This window comes from Pseudophryne corroboree, chromosome 1 (genome assembly GCF_028390025.1).
Source record: "Pseudophryne corroboree isolate aPseCor3 chromosome 1, aPseCor3.hap2, whole genome shotgun sequence".
Classification (NCBI taxonomy): Eukaryota; Metazoa; Chordata; class Amphibia; order Anura; family Myobatrachidae; genus Pseudophryne; species Pseudophryne corroboree.
In genome coordinates this window covers 424,602,397-424,627,718 of record NC_086444.1, presented here as the reverse complement: position 1 = coordinate 424,627,718, position 25,322 = coordinate 424,602,397, and the positions used below count along the sequence as shown (strand labels likewise).

The 25,322-nt window shown below is 46.2% G+C and overlaps 1 protein-coding gene and 1 pseudogene across 6 annotated transcripts in view; both read right to left on the bottom strand.

The window, feature by feature from the left end:
* MORC2 (MORC family CW-type zinc finger 2) overlaps window positions 1-25,322 on the bottom strand; it is a 343,405-nt gene that overhangs the window by 244,445 nt on the left and 73,638 nt on the right. The window lies entirely within an intron of this gene.
* On the bottom strand, window positions 18,071-18,188 carry LOC134946233 (5S ribosomal RNA; annotated as a pseudogene).

Sequence of the window (25,322 nt, the reverse complement as noted above, 5' to 3'; positions counted from 1 at the left end):
TAACCCAGCTTTGCTGGGCAAACATGAAATCAGTGTTGGTGCTGCTGCGGAGAGTGCATCCTCCTCATCCTTGCCTCTCGTAGACAGTTAACAAATCACACACCTGTACGGTGTTAACCACACAATTTGTGACTGAAATCACTTTAAAGCTTGTTAAAGTGACATTTAATCCGATCCCTCCCTGCCTTGCACCAGCATTGAGGATCGGTATTATACACAGAAACGGACAAGAAATAGTAAAGTCGGCAATCACACTAGCAAACAGTCACAAGTTATACATTAGTATAATAAGCAATATGAGCACATATTCAACTACAAATACATTTCATGAATGTAAGAGAAACATATTACTGCATTACCTTATATAGGACATTTAACGTATTCAGTCGTACAGCGAAAGAAATTGCAGAAATAGTTTACAGATTCATATTCATCAGGCACTTATCCAACTACTCGTACCCAAAGGTAGGTATTTACTTATTAACAGTTATTTGTATAGCACACACACATTCCGCAGCGCTTTCCAGAGAATATTTGCCCATTCACATCAGTCCCTGCCCCAGTGGAGCTTACAATCTATATTCCCTACCACATGTACACGCACACACATTCATGCTAGGGTTAATTTTTTTGTTGGGATCCAATTAACCTACCAGTATATTTTTGGAGTGTGGGAGGAAACCGGAGTACCCGGAGGAAACCCATGCAAGTATGGGGAGAATACACAAACTCCACACAGTTGAGGCCATTGTGGGAATCAAACCCATGACCTCAGTGCTGTGAGGCAGTAATGCTATTACACTATCCATACTGCCCAGTGCTGTATCACCTGGCTCAGGAGAGTGGAATACAGGGAGACTTCACCCCGCTTCCAGGACCGATCAGTAAATTAATGAACACTGAGTGGATCCAGATGCAAATAATGTACACAAACGCCAAGTGAACACAACAGTGAACCCAGACACCCAAATGAACACTGACGCACCATGACACACAGCCACCTACAGTGGGGATTGAAAGTTTGGGCACCCCCAGGCAAAAATTCATTTTAATGTGCAAAAAGAAGCCAAGGAAAGATGGAAAAATCTCCAAAAGACATCAAATTACAGATTAGACATTCTTATAACATGTCAAAAAAAGTTTGATTTTATTTCCTTCATTTACACTTTCAAAAGTACAGAAAACAAAAAATGGCGTCTGCAAAAGTTTGGGCACCCTGCAGAGTTAATACCTTGTACTGCCCCCTTTGGCAAGTATCACAGCTTGTAAACGCTTTTTGTAGCCAGTCTTTCAATTCTTGTTTGAGGTATCTTCGCCCATTCTTCCTTACAAAAGTCTTCCAGTTCGTTGAGATTCCTGGGCTGTCTGTGACGCACTGCTCTTTTAAGGTCTATCCATAGATTTTCAATTATGTTGAGGTCAGGAGATTGTGAAGGCCGTGGCAAAATCTTCAGTTTACGCCTCTTGATGTAATCCACCGTGGATTTTGAGGTGTGTTTAGGATCATTATCCATTTGTAGAAGCCAGCCTCTCTTTAACTTCAGCTTTTTCACAGATGGTATCAAGTTAGCATCCAAAATTTGCTGGAATCTTATTGAATCCATTTTTCCTTCTACTCGTGAAATGTTCCCTGTCCTACTGGCTGCAATACAACCCCAAGGCATGATTGATCCACCCCCATGCTTAAAAGTTGGACAGAGGTTCTTTTCATTAAATTCTGTGCCCTTCCTTCTCCAAACGTACCTTTGCTCATTGTGGCCAAAAAGTTCTATTTTAACCTCATCGGTCCACAGAACTTTATGCAAAATGCATCCGGCTTGTCTATATGTTCATTTGCAAACTTCAAACGCTGATTTTTGTGGTGAGGACGTAGAAGAGGTTTTCTTCTGTTGACTCTTCGATGAAGACCATATTTGTACAAGTATCTCTTTATAGTGGAATAGTGTACCACAACTCCAGTGTCTGCCAGATCTTCCTGGAGGGATCGTGCAGTCAAACGTGGATTTTGACTTGCTTTTCTCACAATCCTGCGAGCTGTTCTGGCTGATATTTTTCTTGGTCTTCCTGATCTTGCTTTAACTTCCACTGTTCCTGATGACTGCCATTTCTTAATTACATTCCGAACAGAGGATATGGGCATCTGATAACGCTTTGCTATCTTCTTATAGCCTTCTCCTGCTTTGTGAGCGTCAACTATTCTCAGTTTCAGTGTTCTACACAACTGCTTAGAGGAACCCATGGTGCTGATTGTTGGAGCAAGGTCAGATGAGTCTGGGCTTTTAAAACCTTTGAGATTGACATCACCTGGTCTTTCCAGATGATGATTGAGAACAATCCATGACACTGCCAGGTCTCAGCTGTCCAAAGGGGGCAGTACAAGGTATTAACTCTGCAGGGTGCCAAACTTTTGAAGACGCCATTTTTTGTTTTCTGTTCTTTTGAAAGTGTAAATGATGGAAATAAAATTAAACTTTTTTTGACATGTTATAAGAATGTCTAATCTGTAATTTGATGCCTTTTGGAGATTTTTCCATCTTTCCTTGGCTTTTTTGCACATTAAAATGAATTATTGCCTGGGGTGCCCAAACTTTCAATCCCCACTTTATGCTGCGATGGGGTCCCTTTTGATACACAGAGTCTCAGACAGAAGCGGGAAAATAGTTGGAGGGAAACTCAGAGTAAACTGGTCATGAACTGGGGGGGGGGGGAGGGGTGGACAGAGGAGCGTCTTACTCCCCACTGCTGACAGCAACCCCAGGGATCCTGGCCTCACACTAATCCCTGGAGCCTGTGATCCCTGGGTCCTAGCGCTGGTGCACCCGAAGTGGCAGCCACGTCAGCTACTGTTTGGTAGTCTCCATCCCGAAAACCGTGCGGCTGTGTCTTGCGTCTCACCTGCTAAGTGGAACAGACGCATTACCTTCTTCCCCGTGCTCCGGCCACAGCCTGGTAATGTCTGCTGGACTTACTAGTACATCCTACACAGACGCCCGCCGAAACAGCACTGTACACGCGGGTAAGCATTGTCGCGACTCGCCGGGGAGTTGTTGGAGCGACTTTAAGGTACGTATAAGGCCTTTTTTTAGAAAGATCGCTCAAAACAAATAAGTATATAGAAATAAAAATAAGATTTTAAACCTACCGGTAAATCTATTTCTCCTAGTCCGTAGAGGATGCTGGGGACTCCGTAAGGACCATGGGGTATAGACGGGCTCCACAGGAGATAGGGCACCTAAAAAGAACTTTGACTATGGGTGTGCACTGGCTCCTCCCTCTATGCCCCTCCTCCAGACCTCAGTTAGAGAACTGTGACCAGAGGAGATGGACAATACAAGGCAGGATTTAGCAATCCAAGGGCAAGATTCATACCAGCCCACACCAATCATACCATGTAACCTGGAACATACATAACCAGTTAACAGTATGAACAAACGACAGTAACGGTCCAAGACCGATGTCAACTGTAACATAACCCTTATGTAAGCAACAACTATATACAAGTCTTGCAGAGTTTCAGGCGCCCAGCATCCTCTACGGACTAGGAGAAATAGATTTACTGGTAGGTTTAAAATCTTATTTTCTCTTACGTCCTAGAGGATGCTGGGGACTCCGTAAGGACCATGGGGTTTATACCAAAGCATCCAATCGGGCGGGAGAGTGCGTATGACTCTGCAGCACCGACTGAGCAAACGCTAGGTCCTCATCAGCCAGGGTATCAAACTTGTAGAATTTAGCAAAAGTGTTTGACCCCGACCAAGTCGCCGCTCGGCAAAGTTGTAATGCCGAGACGCCTCGGGCAGCCGCCCAAGAAGAGCCCACCTTCCTAGTGGAATGGGCCTAAACCGAATTTGGTACCGGCAATCCAGCCGTAGAGTGAGCCTGCTGAATCGTATTACAGATCCAGCGAGCAATAATCTGCTTCGAAGCAGGAGCGCCAATCTTATTGGGCACATACAGGACAAACAGAACCTCTGTTTTCCTAATTCTAGCCGTCCTGGCTACATACATTTTTAAGGCCCCGACTACGTCCAGGGATCTGGAATCCTCCAGGTCACCTGTATCCACAGGCACCACAATAGGTTGATTCATATGGAACGAAGAAACCACTTTAGGCAAAAATTGCGGACGTGTCCTCAATTCAGCTCCATCCACATGAAAAATCAAGTAGGGGCTCTTGTGTGACAAAGCCGCCAATTCTGACACTCGCCTTGCTGATGCTAAGGCCAACAACATGACCACCTTCCAGGTAAGAAATTTCAACTCAACCTTGTTAAGCGGTTCAAACCAGTGTGATTTTAGGAAATGCAACACCACGTTCAGGTCCCATGGTGCCACTGGAGGCACAAAAGGGGGCTGGATGTGCAGCACTCCCTTTACAAACGTCTGGACTTCTGGAAGAGAAGCCAATTCCTTCTGAAAGAAAATCGAGAGGGCCGAAATCTGTACCTTAACAGAGCCTAATTTCAGGCCCATATCCACTCCTGTCTGTAGGAAGTGGAGAAGACGACCCAGATGAAAATCTTCCGTAGGTGCATTCTTGGTCTCACACCAAGACATATACTTTCGCCAGATACGGTGATAATGTTTTATCGTCACCTCCTTCCTAGCCTTTATTAACGTAGGGATGACCTCTTCCGGAATCCCCTTTTTCGCTAGGATTCGGCGTTTAACCGCCATGCCGTCAAACGTAACCGCGGTAAGTCTTGAAATACACAGGGCCCCTGCTGCAACAGATCTTCCCTCAGAGGAAGAGGCCAGGGATCTCCTGTGAGCATCTCTTGTAGATCCGAGTACCAGGCCCTTCGAGGCCAGTCTGGGACAACGAGTATCGTACGTACTCTTCTTCGTCTTATGATCCTCAACACTTTTGTGATGAGAGGAAGAGGAGGAAACACGTAGACCGATTTGAACACCCACGGTGTTACCAGAGCATCCACTGCTATTGCCTGAGGGTCCCGAGACCTGGCACAGTACCTCTGAAGTTTTTTGTTGAGGCGTGACGCCATCATGTCTATTTGAGGAGTTCCCCAAAGACGTGTTACTTCTGCAAAGACTTCTTGATGAAGTCCCCACTCTCCTGGATGGAGATCGTGTCTGCTGAGGAAGTCTGCTTCCCAGTTGTCCACTCCCGGAATGAAGACAGCTGACAGAGCACTTACATGATTTTCCGCCCAGCTAAGGATCCTTGTGGCTTCCGCCATCGCGACTCTGCTTTTTGTCCCGCCTTGGCGGTTCACATGAGCCACTGCTGTGACATTGTCTGATTGAATCAGAACCGGTAGGTTTCGAAGAAAACTCTCCGCTTGTCGAAGGCCGTTGTAAATGGCCCTGAGTTCCAACACATTGATGTGTAGACAGGACTCCTGCTCTGACCAAAGACCCTGAAAATGTTTTCCCTGTGTGACCGCTCCCCATCCTCGGAGGCTCGCGTCCGTGGTAACCAGGATCCAATCCTGAATCTAGAACCTGCGACCCTCCAGGAGGTGAGCACTTTGCAACCACCACAGGAGGGACACTCTGGTCCCTGGGTACAGAGTTATTTTCCGATGTAAGTGCAGATGGGACCCGGACCACTTGTCCAGAAGGTCCCATTGAAAAATCCTTGCATGGAACCTGCCGAAGGGAATGGCCTCGTAGGCCACCACCATTTTCCCCAGAACTCGAGTGCATTGGTGAACTGACACCCTTTTCGGTTTTAGCAGGTCTCTGACCATGTTCTGTATGTCGTGGGCTTTCTCTATTGGGAGGAAGACCTTCATTTGTTCCGTATCCAGTATCATACCTAGGAACGGTAGTCGAGTTGTCGGAATCAACTGTGACTTCGGTAGATTTAGAATCCAACCGTGTTGCTGGAGCACTCTCAACGAGAGCGCCACACTGTTCAGCAATTTCTCCCTTGATCTCACTTTTATCAGGAGATCGTCCAAGTATGGGATAACTGTGACTCCATGCTTGCGCAGGAGCACCATCATTTCCGCCATTATCTAGGTGAAAATCCTCGGGGCCGTGGAGAGTCCAAACGGCAACGTCTGAAATTGGTAATGACAATCCTGTACAGCGAATCTCAGGTATTTCTGATGGGGGGCATATATGGGGACATGAAGGTACGCATCCTTTATGTCCAGAGACACCATAAACTCCCCCTCCTCCATGTTGGCTATTATCGCTCTGAGAGATTCCATTTTGAATTTGAATTTTCTTATGTACAGGTTCAGGGATTTCAGATTCAAAATAGGTCTGACCGAACCGTCCGGTTTCGGGACCACAAATAGGGTTGAATAGTAACCTCTTCCCTGCTGGTGCAGGGGAACCTTGATTATCACTTGCTGTATACACAGCGTTTGAATTGCAGCTAACACTACATCCCTTTCCGATGTGGAAGCTGGTAGGGCCGATTTGAAAAATCGGCGCGGGGGCACCTCCTCGAATTCCAATTTGTAACCCTGGGAAACTATTTCCAACACCCAGGGATTCAGGTCTGAACTGACCCAGGCCTGACTGAAAAGTCGAAGACGTGCCCCCACCGGTGCGGACTCCCTCAGGGGAGCCCCAGCGTCATGCTGTGGGTTTTGGAGCAGCCGGGGAGGACTTTGGTTCCTGGGTACCTGCCGAAGCAGGTGCTCTCTTGCCTCTGCCCTTACCTCTGGCGAGGAAAGAGGATCCCCGACCTCTTTTGAACTTGTGCGACCGAAAGGACTGCATCTGATAGGGTGTTACTTTCTTTTGCTGTTGGGATATATAAGGTAAAAAATTTGATTTACCTGCTGTGGCTGTGGAAACCAGGTCCGTCAGCCCGTCCCCAAACAATACATCACCCTTGTAGGGTAGTACTTTCATATGTTTCTTGGAATCCGCATCACCCGTCCATTGGCGAGTCCATAAGGATCTTCTCGCTGAGACAGACATGGCATTGGCCCTAGAAGCTAGCAATCCAATGTCCCTTTGAGCATCCCTCATAAATAAGACTGCGTCTTTAATATGGGCTAGAGTTAGGAATATAGTATCCTTATCCATATTATCAAATTGATCTGTCAGCTCATCTGTCCAAGCTGCAATTGCGCTACACACTCATGCCGACGCAATTGTCGGTCTTAGCACAGCACCCGTATGAGAATAAATACATTCCCAAATCTCCCTGTCCTGCTTAGGGAAAGGGTATGCCATATAAATTCTTTTGGGGATCTGCGGTCTCTTATCCAGAGTCTCCCAAGCTTTTCCAAAGAATTCATTTAATTCATGAGATGTGGGAAAGTTAATGTCCCCCCTAAATCAGCCTTATCAAGCTTTTTATGTAAAGATCCCCAAAAGAATTTATATGGCATACCCCTTCCCTAAGCAGGACAGGGAAATTTGGGAATCACCCCCCACTGTGGACAAGGCCCTGACGCGCTTGTCCAAGAAAGTGGCGCTACCGTCTCCTGACACAGCAGCCCTTAAGGACCCTGCAGATCGCAGGCAAGAAACTACCTTAAAGTGTATTTAAATTCATGAGATGTGGGAAAGTTAATAATCTGTTTCTTTTCCTTAAACATGTGTACCCTTGTGTCGGGGACCGAGGGTTCATCCACAATATGCAACACATCCCTTTATTGCCACAATCATACCCTGAACGGTTTCAGTCACCCTAGGGTGCAATTTTACTTCGTCATAGTCGACACTGGAATCAGAATCCGTGTCGGTAATAGTGTCTTGTGTTAAGGGACGCTTTTGAGACCCCGAAGGGCCCTGTGAGAGTCGGTCCAATCTGAGGATTGACCCCCTGATGTCCCCCCTAAATCAGCCTTATCAAGCTTTTTATGTAAAGATGCCACACTTGCATTCAACATATGCCACATGTCCATCCAATCTGGAGTCGGCACAACCGACGGGGACACACCACTCATTTGCTCCACCTCCTCCTTGGAAAAGCCTTTCGCTTCAGACATGTCGACACCACGTACCGACACCCCACACACACAGGGATTAACCTATAAGGGGACAAAACCCCAACCAGGCCCTTAGGAGAGACAGAGAGAGAGTATGCCAGCACACACCCAGCGCTTAATAACACTGGAAAAATATGACCAGATAGCGCATATATATATTATATATATATATATATATATATATATATATATATATATATATATATATAATGACCAGATTCCCACTCACTGCGCTCAAAATGCCCCCCTCCTCTTTTTTCCAGCCTGAATGTTCAGCAGGGGAGAGACCAGGGAGCCAACGTTTTCCTCATGCAGCTTCTGTGGAGAAAATGGCGCTGGTTAGTGCTGGGGATCAAGCTCCGCCCACCCGACGGCGGGCTTCGGTCCCGGTGATTTTTTTATAGAAAATGGCGGGGGATCGTAGAATTACTGCCCAGCAGCCTAATCTACCTTGTCAGTGCCCAAATGTGAGGTTTATTGCTGCCCAGGGCGCCCCCCCCCCTGCACCCTTCAGTGCTGCTCTGTGTGTGTGAATGGGAGCAATGGCGCGCAGCGGTACTTACGTCATGAAGATCTGATGTCTTCTGCCGCCTATGATGTCTTCTGCCTTCTCATACTCACCCGGCTTCTATCTTCGGCATCTGTGAGGAGGACGGCGGCGCGGCTCCGGGACGAACCCCAGGTGAGACCTGTGTTCCAACTCCCTCTGGAGCTAATGGTGTCCAGTAGCCTTAGAAACAGAGCCCAACTTGACAAGCCAGCTCTGCTTCTCTCTCCTCGATCCCACGATGCAGGGAGCCTGTTGCCAACAGTACTCCCTGAAAATAAAAAACCTAACAAAATTATTTTTCCACAGAAAACTCTGGAGAGCTCTCTGCAGTGCACCCATTCTCCTCTGGGCACAAGATCTAACTGAGGTCTGGAGGAGGGGCATAGAGGGAGGAGCCAGTGCACACCCATAGTCAAAGTTCTTTTTAGGTGCCCTATCTCCTGCGGAGCCCGTCTATACCCCATGGTCCTTACGGAGTCCCCAGCATCCTCTAGGACGTAAGAGAAATAATAAAAAGCATATGGCTGCTAAAAACCAGCAGCCCACTGACCATGGTCCGGCTCCTGCCGCACCAAACAAAAAACTGAATTGCCTCAGCCAGGATGCAGGGATTTAAGGTACTGGCCCGTTGCATTCTGGGAGGCCAATAGCTTTGATCGTTGGTGCCAATCCGCTGACGCTACCTCATATCCCAATGTTTATCCTGTGGATAATCTGTGGACCCTGCAGGAGAAATGTAGGTTTTTGTATTTTGAATTGTCAACAGTGATAAAATCCTCTTAGTTTATACACAAAAGCATATCGGAAATAAGAGGATTTTGGTACTTACCGATAAATCCATTTCTCTGAATCCTCTACGGGACACTGGAGTCTTATACAGTAGGGGTTTGAAGCTTGCAACCGGAGGTGTGGCACAATCTAAAAATTAGCATTGTCTGCACAGCCGGCTCCTCCCCCTTCACATCCCTCAGTTTGGAAAATTTGACCGAGAGAACAGGACATGATACTAGAGCACATGGCGAGGAACCGAACCGTACCATATATCAAACAGCATCCAAGAAACTGTTAACAGAAAAACTAACGCTGTTTGCACTAACTGCTTGAACAAGAACCTTGAACACAGCAGGTTGACAGCATTGAGGCGGGAGTTCAGTGTCCCCTAGAGGATTCAGAGAAATGGATTTATCGGTAAGTACCAAAATCCTCTTTTCTCTTTCATCCACTAGGGTACACTGGAGTCTTATACAGTAGGGGACGTCCCAAAGTTATCCCCCAGGGAGGGAGTGCTGTCAGTGGCCTGCAAAACTAAACGTCCGAACTTAGAGAGTCCGGACGCCAGGGCATCAAACTTGTAAAATTTCGCGAACGTGTGGGCTGAGGACCTCGTCGCCGCTCTGCAAAGTTAAGTAGTGAAAACACCTCTGACGGCCGTCCACGAGGCACCCACTGATCTGGTAGGAGCACCTGTCTGAACCGGAACCTGTTTGCTACAGGAAATATAAGCTTGCCAATGGCAAGTCGAATTCCCTAGACAAAAACTGCGTAGATGCTGGTCAACCAGTCTTTGGCCCATCATAAAGAACAAACAATGGTCCGACATTCTGAAGGATGGCGTAACTTGTACTTATACCCGTAAAGCTCGGACAACATCCAAGGACACGTCCCCATCTGCGAGACCCCGGAAAGATGGGACCACAAGTGACTGGTTTACGTGAAACCCCGAAACAACCTTAAGAAGGAAACCTGTTCTTGCACGGAGTTCTGCTCTAACCCCATGAACATTCAAAGGACTCTTACACGATAAGGCTCCCAACTCAGAAAACCCGCCTGGCCGAAAACAAGGCAAGCAAGAACGTGACATTCCAAAAGAGATAGTTCAGGTCTGTTCTTGCAAACGACTCAAACGTTGGATATCTGAAAAATTCCAACCCAAACTTTTTAAGTCCCATGGCGCATTTGTAGGACGAAAAGGGGGTTGTATCCTCAGAACCCCCTGTAAAAAAAACTTGAACCTCTGGCAAGAATGTTAACTGCTTGTTGACATAGGATGGAGAGAGACGAAATTTGAACGTTCAGAGAGCCCAGTCTCAGTCCTACATCTAGACCGGTCTGAAGGAATAGTAGAAGTCTGGATAAGTGGAAGTTCGCCGAATTCCACCCACGGTCTTGACACCAGTCCATGTTCCAAATCCTGTAGTAGTGGAGGGCTGTGACCGGCTTCCTAGCGGTAATCATCGTAGGAATGGCCGTTCTTGGTATCCCTCTGTTTCTTAAGATCCGGGTTACAATAACCATGCCGTTAAACGCAGCCTATGCAGGTCTGGGTGTTGGAACAGTCCCTGAGACAGCAGGTCCTCCCTTTGAGGCAATCGCCAAGGATCTTCCACTAGTAACCCTCGCAGGTCTGAGTACCAACTCCTGTGGGGCCAATCTGGTGCAATTAGAATTGCCCATACTCATTCTCGGTTCAACCGTTTCAGAACCCTGGGTATGAGTCGGAAAGGTGGAGAAATATAAACCCTCCTGTAACACCAAGGAAGTGTTAATGCGTCCACTCCTTCTGCTGCTGGATATCGACTAGAGGTAGACCCCCATCTCCTCACCCCACTGTCGAAAATCCGTGTATGTAGGCACTACTCTCCTGGATGCATGTCCTGGCGGCTGAGATCATTTGCTTCCCAGTTTTCCACACCTGGAACGAACACTGCCGAGAGGATGATGTTTCGCCCTTCTTCCCACAACAAGATCTTTGTGGCTTTCTTTAACGCCATCCTGCTCCTTGTTCCTCCTTGATGGTTTATGTAAGCAGTCGTCGTGACATTGTCCGACTGTATCTTTAAGTGTTGAACCATGACTAGGTCTGCGGCTAAGAGAAGCGCTTTGGAAACAGCTCTCAGTTCGAGAATGTATTTGGGCAGGCTGCCCTTCATGTTCTAAGCCCGCAATAACTGACTGGATTTATTCCATCCTGAATCTGCAAACCGTTAGGACTTTGTACCACTAGGACGAAGAAGTATTTTTTGTTTTGGGGATGCGCTACACCACTAGCAAAGGAATAAAAATGCTCATAGACATGTACATATAATTCTAAATATTCGTGTGTATAGAAAGGGTTTAATACTCTTCACACAATTCCATAAAACAAAAAGTTATGATTTATTTTTAGAGAATTTCATATATAAACAGCTTAAAAAAAAAAAAAAAAAAAAATTTTGTTTTCGTTAATATAAAAGCATGTCTTACTGGGCACAAGTTTAAAACAAACTTTTTCTTTTAAAAGACACACCGGTAGAAATTAGTTGTATAGCTTTTTTTTTTTAAACAGTCCTTAGGATTTGCAACAGTGTTAATCTATGTAAAGTGTCCTGTTAGATCTATTACGTTGTAGCGATCTTTGCTACAAATTAGCTTTGTTTTGAATGGACAAAGTTCACTGAGTCACTGCTGTGCACAGCTTTTGATGTTATTATTAAGCATGCATTATGGATTATTAAACCACTTGACCTTGCATCCACGTTATTTTCCCCTGGTTCCAAATATCACAGCTTGATCCCTCCAGACTTTTAGTACCTCTATTAGGTTGCCGTGTTTGTGTTCTGCCGGGATTCAGGTGTTGCTGCTGGTTCCGATTTCTTTGGGGTCCGTGGCTGTCACCGTGGTAATTATGAATGGGCTCCTTTGAACGTGTAACGCGTTTCTCCGCCTTATTCCGTCGATATCAGCGGCTTCCTCAGATGACTAAATGATTTGTAAATTTCTTCTACCTGTCTGTAAAAGCCTTCCTCTGATGAACAATTTCTTTTAATGCGAAGGAACTGGCTCTTTGGTATGTTGTCTTTCCACACTTTATAGTGATTACTCTTCTAGTTTAGATATCGATTCTGATCTACCTTTTTAATAAATGTTTCTGTATGAATCTTTTCCCCTACTTTTGCTGTTAGTGTAATATCCAGAAAATGTATAACCGATTCGCTAATCGTGTTAGTAAACTTGATCCCAAAGTCATTATTATTAAGACTTCTTACGAAATTCTGCGCAGACTGGAGATCCCCTTCCCAGATAAAAAACAGGTCATCTATAAACCGTCCATATAGGACCAGGCCCGCCCCGGCCTCCCCACCCCAAACATGGCGCTCCTCAAAGCGACCCATAAATAGGTTGGCGAAGCTCGTGGCGAACCTGGTCCCCATCACGGTTCCGCGGATTTGTAAATAATATTGTTTATTAAATAAGAAATAATTATGATATAGAATAAATCTACGGAGAAAGCAACTAATATGATAGATAAGATGGAGGCTTGAGACGCACTAAGAAGTGCGCATGCGCAAAAAGGTCTTGGAACGCAAGACGAAATTTACAAGCGCAATAGGGCACGTAATGGAACCAGGTGGTGATGATGATATATAAAGAGGAGAACGGGGCTCATTATGGACTGTGTCTGAGGAAGCCGCTGATATCGACGGAATAAGGCGGAGAAACGCGTTACACGTTCAAAGGAGCCCATTCATAATTACCACGGGGACAGCCACGGACCCCAAAGAAATCGGAACCAGCAGCAACACCTGAATCCCGGCAGAACACAAACACGGCAACCTAATAGAGGTACTAAAAGTCTGGAGGGATCAAGCTGTGATATTTGGAACCAGGGGAAAATAACTAGAGATGAGCGAGGTTCGGTTTTACTCGGTTTTACTCGGTTCTCAAAACGGCATCTTATTGGCTATCCAAAACACGTGACATCTGTGAGCCAATAAGATGCCGTTTTGAGAACCGAGTAAAACCGAGTAAAACCGAGTAAAACCGAATCCGCTCATCACTAAAAATAACGTGGATGCAAGGTCAAGTGGTTTAATAATCCATAATGCATGCTTAATAATAACATCAAAAGCTGTGCACAGCAGTGAACTTTGTCCATTCAAAACAAAGCTAATTTGTAGCAAAGATCGCTACAACGTAATAGATCTAACAGGACTCTAACAGGACACTTTACATAGATTAACACTGTTGCAAATCTTAAGGACTGTTTTTAAAAAAAAAGCTATATCAGCTATACAACTAATTTCTAAAGGTGTGTCTTTTAAAAGAAAAAGTTTGTTTTAAACTTGTGCCCAGTAAGACATGCTTTTATATTAACGAAAACAAAAAATTTTTTATTTTTTTTTAAGCTGTTTATATATGAAATTCTCTAAAAATAAATTATAACTTTTTGTTTTATGGAATTGTGTGAAGAGTATTAAACCCTTTCTATACACACGAATATTTAGAATTATATGTACATGTCTATGAGCATTTTTATTCCTTTGCTAGTGGTGTAGCGCATCCCCAAAACAAAAAATACTTCAGTTTACTACCTTGAGGTTGGCAATTGCCTCATTAGGGGGAAGCAGCAGCACACACTAACAAGTTGATGAAAAATTAATTAACCTGAACTCCACCTAGGTCAGCGCACTTGTTTTTGCTTGTGTTTTGTTTACCACTAGGACGGTATCCCAACCTCTGAGATTGGGCGTCCGTTGTCAGGATCCTCCAATCCCAAATGCCGAACCTCTTGCATGCTGGGAGATTCTTGTGCAACGACCACCAAATCAGTAGGTTCGTATGCGTGGAAGTTGGATTCTTCGATGTAGAAGCCAGTGCGAATCTGCTCCCTGAGCAATGAGTGTCATCTGGAATGGTCGGGAATGAAGTCTGTCGTACCGGAGCGCTGTGAATGACGCCACCCTCTTCTCTAGAAGTGGCACACAAAGGTGTAGAGAAACCATCTGTGTCCTCAGTACCTGAGCCACTAACCTTTGTGGGTCCTGGATCTAGTGCTCTGGTAGGAATAGTCTCAATTGTATAGTGTCCAAGATGAGACAGAGGAATTGACTCCTTTGAGTTGGCATGAGGTTGGATTTCTGGAAGTTCACAATCCACCCATGTTGAATGAGAATTCGATGAGATGCTGAGCATCCTTTATCAGCTGTTTCTGTGAAGAGGTCTTGATCAGTAGATCGTCTTGATAAGGTATGATCGTGACCCCGAACTGTCTCAATCCTGTCATCACTATTGTTATGATCTTTATAAAGAGTCTTGGGGCTGATGATAGACCTAATGGCAGGGCCCTGATTCGGTAGTGATCCCACACCGGTGCAAATCTTAAGTAAGCTTGGTGAGGGGTCCGAATCGGAATATGAAGGTATTTTGCATTACCAAAAGATTTGAATAAAATCCCGTTCCTCATTGAGGGTCAGGGACTGGTGACTTAAGCCTTTGTATGCAGGAGTCTTTGAATTTGCCTTCTGTAACGCTCCTGCTCGCAACGGGCACCATAGGCCCTCGCGTTGTTAATAAACAGCCTGAGTGTACACTCTTCCAACTCTATCCTGTAACCCTGGGAAATATCTTGTTGACCCAGACGTCTGGTGATGTTTTGGCCCAGATGTCCCCAAGGTGGACCCCAGGTGAGCAGGGAGACCCTCATGTCATAGGTTTGTCCTGCTTTTGTGGTGTCGACTGTCTTCTGGCTAGATACGACAGCGATCGAATGAACTTAAACACTGGTCCCGAGCAACCTCCTCTAACGTGTGAAGTGGTGCTCGAGTAAGAAGTAGGTAGAAAGGTAGATTTCACTGCAGTTGCCTGCAAAATCCACTTGTCTAACTCCTAAAATAACATCTAACCCCCAAAATGGAATAGCCTCTACTCCTGGAATCGTAGACCACTAGCCATTCTCTGAGCCATAAAATTCTTCTAGTGGAAATGGCCGAAACAGAGATGCGGGACACTGTTACTAGCGACCCTTGAAGTCTGGCACATATAGGTCGCTGATTCTCGAATATGCTCCGCTGAGAAATTTCCTCCAGGCGACTTTCTTACGCCCAGCCCATGCTATAAATGTGCTGTTATAAAATGTGATTTTAATGCAGTGTGCACCCTGCGACAGGACATATCCTTTAAGGCGGTCACGTTAGGCATAACTGACATTTGTCAACGAGGAGAGGGATACGAATAAATCGAAAAACACTCTGGTTCCTTAACTCCTTACGTCAGGAAGCTTGGGATCTCCATAACCGCTTCTATAAGGGAATCTAAACTCCTGAACTAAGGCAGACACAATTATCTCGCCCTTACAACTATAAGACCCTCTTCCTTCTTCGTGTAAGATGGGGAGGGTTCCTTGAAATGCCTTGCTCACATTGCATAATGCTTGCGCAGGAGGGATTAAGTTAAATCAGAATACCTCCATGGTCTTTGATAATCTGACATTTCTTTTGAAATCTTTGGCGGAACCTTTCTCCCGTGTTGAGCGCCTTTAACTAAACAGGAAACGCATACCCGGGAGTCACCCAAACTAGCGCTGATCTTATTACAGTTTGTGCACACATAATAAGCTCTTGGTAAGTGCTTTTAACATTTGAAGCCGCACCCCATAGAGCGCTTCTCAGTGCTTTCCACCTTTATAATAGGAACAGAAAGAACGTAACGGGTGATGGATATTAAAGGTACACCGGATTCATCTAGCTGGATATTTTCTTTATATACTACAGATGAGTCCCCGGTTATCTCAACTAGTTTTCTGCGCATAGTACAACATGACTTATTAGCATAAACCCTTTGGCTATTATCTTCGAACAATACAGCAGGGGATTAAGTCATTACAGCAGTTAAATCCGACTGGCCAGTCTCAGTAATCCTATTTAAGGTCAAGGACCCATACATAAAAAATAAAAATTAAATAAAAAATAAATGTAATAATAATAATAATAATAATAATAATAATAATAAGAAGAATATCACCAGCCGTTGCCACCCTCACACACCCAACTGTATTTCAGTTCTGGGGTCGGGTTTGTGATCCAGTCGTTCCCTTTATTTCGTCGGGATCTTTTGTGTAGAAGTCCCTTGAAAATATATATCCAACTCTTTGTTAGAGTACATTGAAAATCCATTGCAGCAGAGTCCTAATATATAAAATATCCAGTAGAGGGAGCAGTGTTCTATCATAACAAAACCTGTTCCTCTGCTATGACTGGTCTGGAAGCCTGACTAGTCTAAAGGGGGCGTATACCTTCTGATATGAAACTTTTAGGCGCCTCTAATAGTTTTAAAATTGCCGCCACCATATATTTAATATATATATATATATATATATATTCACTAAAGTGTCACTCTGCCCCCTTTTGTGGCTGCCCCAGCCCGTTTTCTATACATTCCCTCCACATGTATTGTCTCCCCCAGTGTTGCGCTGGCAGCAAAAGGTCTATAAAAGAAGGGGAGCGGCAGGGGAGCTTGCTGCTAGCCTGCCAGGGATTAAGTTATACGGCAGCAGCGTACGAGCAGCCGCTGCTGCTCTTTTCCCCTGTCAGTTGTTCCAGCCCCCAGCGCCCTCGTACTAGCGCCGGGGGCGGGAGGCGTGTGGGGGATACAGCCCAGGTCCCGGCGGGTGCAGGGGAAGCTGCGGCTGCTAGCCGCGATAGATCGTTTCAGCGGGAGGCGCTTTGAAGTATCCCGCTGTGTTTAAGCGGCGGCGTTATACGGCCGTTGACAGCCGCACTATGTCTCCCTCAGCCCTCCGTTTGTAGAGGCAGGAGGGGCGGACGGGGGAGCGGACATGAAGCGGGATTTAAAAGTGATCCCTTGTCTAGCTGGCCAGTTTGCTGTCTCGAAAGTTATATTGTGTGGAACCGCACTAGTCAAACAATGAAATTAAATGCTGAGATAGTTATATAATGATATAATGATTTACCAACATGCAGACAGTTAACAAGTGATTCTTAAACTGTTAATGGTTGGCGGTGCTCCCAGGAATTTTGTAGGTGAACTACAATTTGGAAAAGAAGGAGAAAAAGACAAAAAACCCTTTTTTGGGAGCACTCATTTGTAATATTAGAAATATGTATAATAATAAATATTAAAACGTAACTTTTAATCAATCCTTGAATAAAGAAACTTTTGGACAAGAAGTTGGGACTCGTGTCTGTTATGATTAATATGTAGAAGAAATCTTATTTAACCTTTATAACAAATGAGGTACAAGATAAATAAAAGAAAAGGGTGAAAATATCAAAGGGATAGTGGAGGATACCGAATGGTTTCTCAATGTCCCGGGTATCCAAGAAATCACTGTACATGCCTAAGTTATTGATATCAATGATAGGTATATATGCAGACTGGATGAGGTTTGTAAAAATAGAGCTCAGGATGGATGTAATGAGAATGGGGCGAAAAGAGTATTTAGATTTCCCTTGATGGGAGGAGGGGGGGAGAAGAGGAGGAGAAAGGAACAGGGAGAGAAAAGAAAGGGGGGGGGGGGGGGGGGAGTTGGATTGGGACGGAGAGTAAGGGCCCACTGCACCTGGTATTCTCAGGAAGTTGCCCGTCCTGATACTGGCCAGGCCAGGCCTGCTGTGCTTCCGAGATCGGGCGTATTCAGGGTAGTATGGCAGTGGGCCTAGGATGGAGGAAAAGAGAGAAAAGAGGCAGAGGAGAGAAAAAAAAGGAAAAAACCACCACTAGTTCTGTACTCTAATGAGTCAGTACCATAATAGTCTGAAATGTTTTTCCAAATAAGAGTGTGTGGAATAAATTCGGGGCAGCTCTTTTCCTTAAAAATGGCCCACTGCACCTGGTATTCTCAGGAGGTTCCCCTTCCTAATACTGACCAGGCCATATCTGCTTAGCTTCCGAGATCGGACAAGACCGGGCGTATTCAGGGTAGTATGGCCGTGGGCCGTTGAATAAAGGAAAAAGATGCCTAAGTTAAAAGAGTGTGCGGTGAGTCAAATAGATAGAGAGAGAAAGGGAAATCTTAAAGTAGAAAGGTGCTGCAATTATCTGTGAGCCAGCCCTGAGCTCTTAATATACCGTGTGTGCAGAATTTGCTATTTACACAACATATTTCATTGTGAATGCATTTTTCCACATTTTCACTCAGTAACTATTTGAGATATTTCCTCTAGGATTATTTATCTTTTAGATCTCCTATTTGGAGACCTACATAAATAACACCTTTCTACTTTAAGATTTCCCTTTCTCTCTCTATCTATTTGACTCACCGCACACTCTTTTCTGGAAATACCTCGGACTAATCCTAGTCTTGATTTATGCAAAGTACAATAAGTAGAGTGTGACTTATCTTTTTCCTTTATTCAACGGCCCACGGCCATACTACCCTGAATACGCCCGATCTTGTCCGATCTCGGAAGCTAAGCAGATAATAGGATTTTGGTACTTACCAGGTAAATCCTTTTCTTTGAATCCATAGGGGACACTGGAGTACTCTTGGGATATGGACGGTGTTAGCAAGGACTGGGCACTGAATATTCAAATTTCAGTAACTCTCCTCCCCTCCATACTCCCCGACTACCTCAGTGTTTTTTCCTGAGGCGAACAGGATAGAGAGAATGAACAATGGAGAATTACCTATAATATTATAACATAACGGACAACCATAAAGTAACTGACAACTAACCAGTTGACACCATAACCGATAAATCGGTGAGAATGTGTTACCATAAGATCCCCTGAACTTACCACAACCAGGTAAAACTGCTCTGGGTGGGCTTCCAGTGCCCCCTATGGATTCAAAGAAAAGGATTTACCTGGTAAGTACCAAAATCCTATTTTCTTTTTCATCCACTAGGGGTCACTGGAGTACTCTTGGGACGTACCAAAGCTTCGCTCGTGGGCAGGAGAGCTGTTTGGCACCTGTAACAACTAGGCGGCCAAAGCTAGATGCTGATGCCGCAAACGTATTAACTTGTAAAAGCGCACAAACGTGTGCACTGATGACCATGTAGCCGCACGGCAATTCTGCGTCGTAGAAACCCCACGACCAGCTGCCCCTGAAGTTTCCACAGAACGTGTGGAAAGAGCTGTTACTGATGTAGGTGGCTGTAACCTAGCATGAAGGTAAGCCTGACGTATGGTCAGTATAATCCATCTGGATAAGGTCTACTTAGAAGCTGGCCAACCCATTTTGGCAGCATCATAGAGAACAAACAACGTATCCGTCTTACAAACTGTAGACGTTCGGGATACATAAACGCGTAATACATCCAAAGTTCCAGACTGTCCTGTTAACACAGGAACTACTATTGGTTGATTGATGTGAACATATGACACTACCTTTTGCCAGAAAGCGGGATTCGTACGAAGCTCCGCTCTGTCATCATGAAACACTACAAACAGTGGCTTGCATGCCAATGCACCCAAATCTGAAACACGCCTTGCCGAAGCGAAGGCTAGGAGAAAAAATCGTTTTCCAAGTGAGAAACTTAACATCCACTTGATGTAAGGGTTCAAAATATGAAGACTGTAAGAAATCTAAAACCAGATTCAAGTCCCATGGCGCTGTAGGTGGAATGAACGGAGGCTGTACTCTGAGAACACCTTGCAGAAAAGTGTGTACAGACGGCAATAGAGCCAATCGTCTTTGAAAGTAAATTGACAAAGCAGATACCTGCACCTTTAGTGTAGATAAACGCAGTCCTCCATCTAACCCCGTCTGTAGAAATAACAAAAGACGGGATAACTTGAAAGATGATGTCGGAAACTTCCGATCCTCACACCAACCTATATAGGCACGCCAAATCCTGTAATAATGAGCTGTGGTAACTGGATTTCTAGCACGTAACATGGTTGTTATAACCGATAGTGGAATGCCCTCTCTTCTTAAGAGGGCGGTCTTAACAGCCACCCCTTCAAACGCATCCGCGCTAAATCGGGGTAAAGGAATGGACCCTGTCGTAACAGGTCCGGACGTAACGGAATCGGCCAAGGATTGTCTACGAGTAAGCAACAGAGAGCAGCGGAAACGGTGGAAACAGATATCCGAGGCTGTACGGCCACGCAATCGTGAGAGCATCCACTGCCACTGCCTTTGGATCTCGCGTTCTGGACACATACTGGCTTTTGGCGATTGTGGCGAGATGTTATCAGGTCCACTTGAGGGTAACCCCACCTCTGGACCAACATGTGAAACACTTCTGGATTTAATGCCCATTCTCCTGGATGAAAATCCCGATGGCTGAGATCATCCGCCTCCCAGTTGTCCATTCTCGTAATGAACACTACCGCCAATATCACTTGGTGATGTTCGGCCCAATTGAGAATTCGAGCTACTTCCCGCATTGCCATGCGGCTTCTCTTTCCCCTTTGTTTATTGACGTACGCGACCGCCATTGCGTTGTCTGACTGCACTTCGACCGTCTGAGACCGAAGCAAGTGCACTACTTGTCGTAGCACATTGTAAATTGGTCGGAGTTCTAGGACATTTATAGACAGCAATCTGTCGTGATCCTCCCAGAGACCCTGGAGCGGACAATTTTGAACTACAGCTCCCCAACCTCTGAGACTCGCGTCTGTGATTAGCACTATCCAATTCCAGACGCCTAACCGAGTTCCTGCGGTTAGATTGTGTACTTGGAGCCACCAGAGTACAGAAACTCTGGCCCGTGGAGACAACCTCACCCTCTAGTGAAACTGCAGATGCGAGGCCGACCACTGTGCGAGCACATGCAGTTGAAAAGGAAGTGAGTGAAATCTTCCGAACAGAAGCGCTTTGAAAGCCGCCACTATTGTGCCTAACAGGCGAATGCACAAACATACCGAGGCTTGAGCACTAATCGTACCAGATGACGAATAGTCTGTACTTTCTGTTCTGGTAGACAAATTCCTCGATCTACCGTATCGAGAATCATTCCTAGGAAATGAAGTCGTTGAGACGGAATCCGATGTGAGTTCTTGAACATGACAAACCAACCGTGCTGAACCAGCACATTGTACCTTAGCAACGCATGTTGAAGGCGCATTTGGTTGAGACGGAGCTTTGATGAGCAAATCGTCTAAGTACGGAACTATTATCACTTACAGGAATATGAGATGAGCCATCAAAACATACATCACTTTGGTGAATACCCTAAGCGCTGACGAGATGGCAAACGGTAGAGCCTGAAACTGATAATGGATCTGCCGTATTGCAAACGCAAGAACCTCTGAAGAGGTGGCCAAATCGGAATGTGTAAGTACGCATCCTCGAGATCCAGCGCAATCATGAATTCCTGTGGCTCTAAACCTGCAAGTACTGTCCGCAGAGATTCCATCTTGAATCTGTAGTAAGTATGCAATATTGGCCTGACCAAGCCATCCGGCTTTGGTACCACAACAGACTGGAATAATAACAGTGACCTTGTTGGTGTACAGGGACCGGAATCAAAACTGCTGACTCCAGCAGAGAGTGAATGGCAATTTACCGAACCGCCCTCTTCCTACACAGGCAGTCCTGTGTTGAAAAACCGCAGAGGCGGTAGACTGCTTTTAACACTAAATTGCGGATCCACCCATCTGTGGATATCTACAACCATGCCAAATGAAACGTCTGAAGGCGTGCTCCTACAACTGGAGCACCGAGATGGGCTGGGAGCCCGTCATGCCACTGGCTTGCCGGTGACCGTAGCGTCCGGACGACTGGCGTTGGTTTGTTGAAAACCACGTCCTCGACCTCGCCTACCAGGCGTGGCTGTTTGTCTACCACGGCCTCGAAAGGGCTGAGGTCTAAAGGATTCGAACGCTGGTCCAGAGTATCCCGTGAAAAATACCTTTGTCCAAATCAGGACCAAACAACCTTCGCATAAGGTAATGCTTCTATTCTTCTCTCGACCTTTGCCTCCGCCTGCTAAGGACGCAGCCAAAGCGCTTGTCGTGCCACAACGAGTGACGCTGAAAGGCGAGAACTGACTAGGCAGACGTCCGTAGAAGCTGTACATAGATAATCAGCAGCTTTGCAGATTTGATCAGCGAGAAGCATAAGGTGGACGTTTTGTAGGGCGGACCTGAGTCCTGTTATCCAGACAAGCAACGCCGTAGTTACCCAAATGCCAACCAAACACGGTCGAAGCAACACCCCTGCTGCTGTATACAGCGACTCTAGCATAGCTCCCATGGAGATGTCACTGACTTTGGAAACGGGTAACTAGACCGAAATCGGCGAGGTTTCGAAACCTGTGTATCAGGATCCTATTAACATCTTATTTAGAGATTCCACGCTGGAGATCTGTGGCCTAGTAAAGACCACCTTATAAATTGTCAGAGCCTCTTCAGTCCCTGTAAACTTCAGAGTCTGACGCACCCACACTATCTGACTGCTGGTCTATTCACCCTTCTCACATTCATCTTGCGCAGTTAGGCCTGGCATAGAATCGTCAGGATTGCAACATAGCAGAAACTCTTTGCAAAATAGGAGATGAAATGGGAGTATAAAATATACTGTGCATGTGGTAGAACTCACCGGGAACCCACTGGTACAGACATTGCAGTGAAACAACTTTTCCGTCTTTGCTGATGACTGACTTATTATGTGACCAGACAAATAAATAGACAAAGACAAACCAATTCCATCTCAGTAAAATTGCGAAAATGTGTATATGGTCAAACTGCAGTGCACGTGGCCAGACCATACAAGTAATAGGGACAGGGAAACTCCTGACTGCCCAGCATGAGCCCACTGGTTACTAGAGGGCTGTTTTACAGGGACAAATCGCGGCAGCAGTGTGCACTGTCCGCGGTCTGTTGATCAGAGGCGCCGGCATCCCCCCCTGCTACCCTTAGTGTGTGCAGGGAGCGCTGGCAGTGCTGAGCTGCCGGCCATTATTGAGACAGACCTCGGCAGCAGTGAACGCTGTCCGTGGTCTGAGGGAGCAGTTACCTTCCCCTAAGCGATGGAGCCTCCGGCCGTTACAGGGACAGACCGCGGCAGCCCTGAACGCTGTCCGAGGTCTGATTGCATTACAGGCAGGGAGCGCTGAGAACGGCGCTTGCAGCGGCCGTCCAGCGCGTCCCTCTGAGCGGCGGCCGGGAATAGGGGAGCGGCGGTGGGGCCTGATAACAGCGGTGGCGGGGACGGAGCAGCGGGATGCCTCGGGCGACGCACATAGCAGTCCCCCCACACGGCGGGGCGGCAGCGTGAGCTGACCGCCCCTATCATAAATACCTGGGTTCCTGTGCTCTGACGGGGCTTCTACAGCAAGCTCCGTTCGGCAGCCTCAGCTGAAGGTAGCTGATGTACTTGGGCTCTGACGGGGCTTCTTCCAGCAAGCGCTGTCCAGTCCTTTCTGCAGTCTCAGCTGTTGTTAGCTGAGCTGCTTGTGGCTGTGAGGGGGCTCCTTTGTGAGGCCCGACACGCCAAGAGCTGCACGCAGCAGCTTCTATAATCCCGTACCCAGAGCTTTTGTGTAAGCTGGGAAGGGATTGTAATGTATAAAAAAGAAAAACAAAAATGTTTAAAATAAGAATTTACTTACCGATAATTCTATTTCTCGGAGTCCGTAGTGGATGCTGGGGTTCCTGAAAGGACCACGGGGGGATAGCGGCTCCGCAGGAGACAGGGCACAAAAAGTAAAGCTTTTCCAGATCAGGTGGTGTGCACTGGCTCCTCCCCCTATGACCCTCCTCCAGACTCCAGTTAGGTACTGTGCCCGGACGAGCGTACACAATAAGGGAGGATTTTGAATCCCGGGTAAGACTCATACCAGCCACACCAATCACACCGTACAACTTGTGATCTAAACCCAGTTAACAGTATGATAACAAAAGGAGCCTCTGAAAGACGGCTTCCTACAACAATAACCCGATTTTTGTAACAATAACTATGTACAAGTATTGCAGAATAATCCGCACTTGGGATGGGCGCCCAGCATCCACTACGGACTCCGAGAAATAGAATTATCGGTAAGTAAATTCTTATTTTCTCTATCGTCCTAGTGGATGCTGGGGTTCCTGAAAGGACCATGGGGATTATACCAAAGCTCCCAAACGGGCGGGAGAGTGCGGATGACTCTGCAGCACCGAATGAGAGAACTCCAGGTCCTCTTTTGCCAGGGTATCAAATTTGTAAAATTTTACAAACGTGTTCTCCCCCGACCACGTAGCTGCTCGGCAGAGTTGTAATGCCGAGACCCCTTGGGCAGCCGCCCAAGATGAGCCCACCTTCCTTGTGGAATGGGCATATACATATTTTTTGCTGTGGCAAGCCTGCCACAGAATGTGCAAGCTGAATTGTACTACAAATCCAACGAGCAATAGTCTGCTTAGAAGCAGGAGCACCCAGCTTGTTGGGTGCATACAGGATAAACAGCAAGTCAGATTTCCTGACTCCAGCCGACCTGGAAACTATATTTTCAGGGCCCTGACAACATCCAGCAACTTGGAGTCCTCCAAGTCCCCAGTAGCCGCAGGCACCACAATAAGCTGGTTCAGGTGAAACGCTGACACCACCTTAGGGAGAAACTGGGGACGAGTCCACAGCTTTGCTCTGTCCGAATGGACAATCAGATATGGCTTTGTGAGATAAAGCCGCCAATTCTGACACTCGCCTGGCCGAGGCCAGGACCAACAGCATGGTCACTTTCCATGTGAGATATATCAAATCCACAGATTTGAGTTGTTTAAAAACAATGTGATTTTAGGAATCCCAAACTACGGTGAGATCGCCCAGTGCCACTGGAGACATCAAAAAAAGGGTTGTATATGCAGTACTCCCTTAACAACTTCTGGACTTCAGGAACTGAAGCCAATTTCTTTCTGGAAGAAAATCGACCGGTCGAAATTTGAACCTTAATGGACCCCAATTTGAGACCCATATACACTCCTGCTTGCAGGAAATGTAGGAATTAACCTAGTTGAAATTCTTCCGTGGAGCCTTCCTGGCCTCACACCATGGAACATATTTTCACCTAAGCGGTGATAATGTTGTGCGGTCACCTCCTTCCTGGCTCTGACCAGGGTAGGGATGACCTCTTCCGGAATGCCTTTTTCCCTTAGGATCCGGCGTTCACCCGCCCTGGCGTCAACGCAGCTGCGGTAAGTCA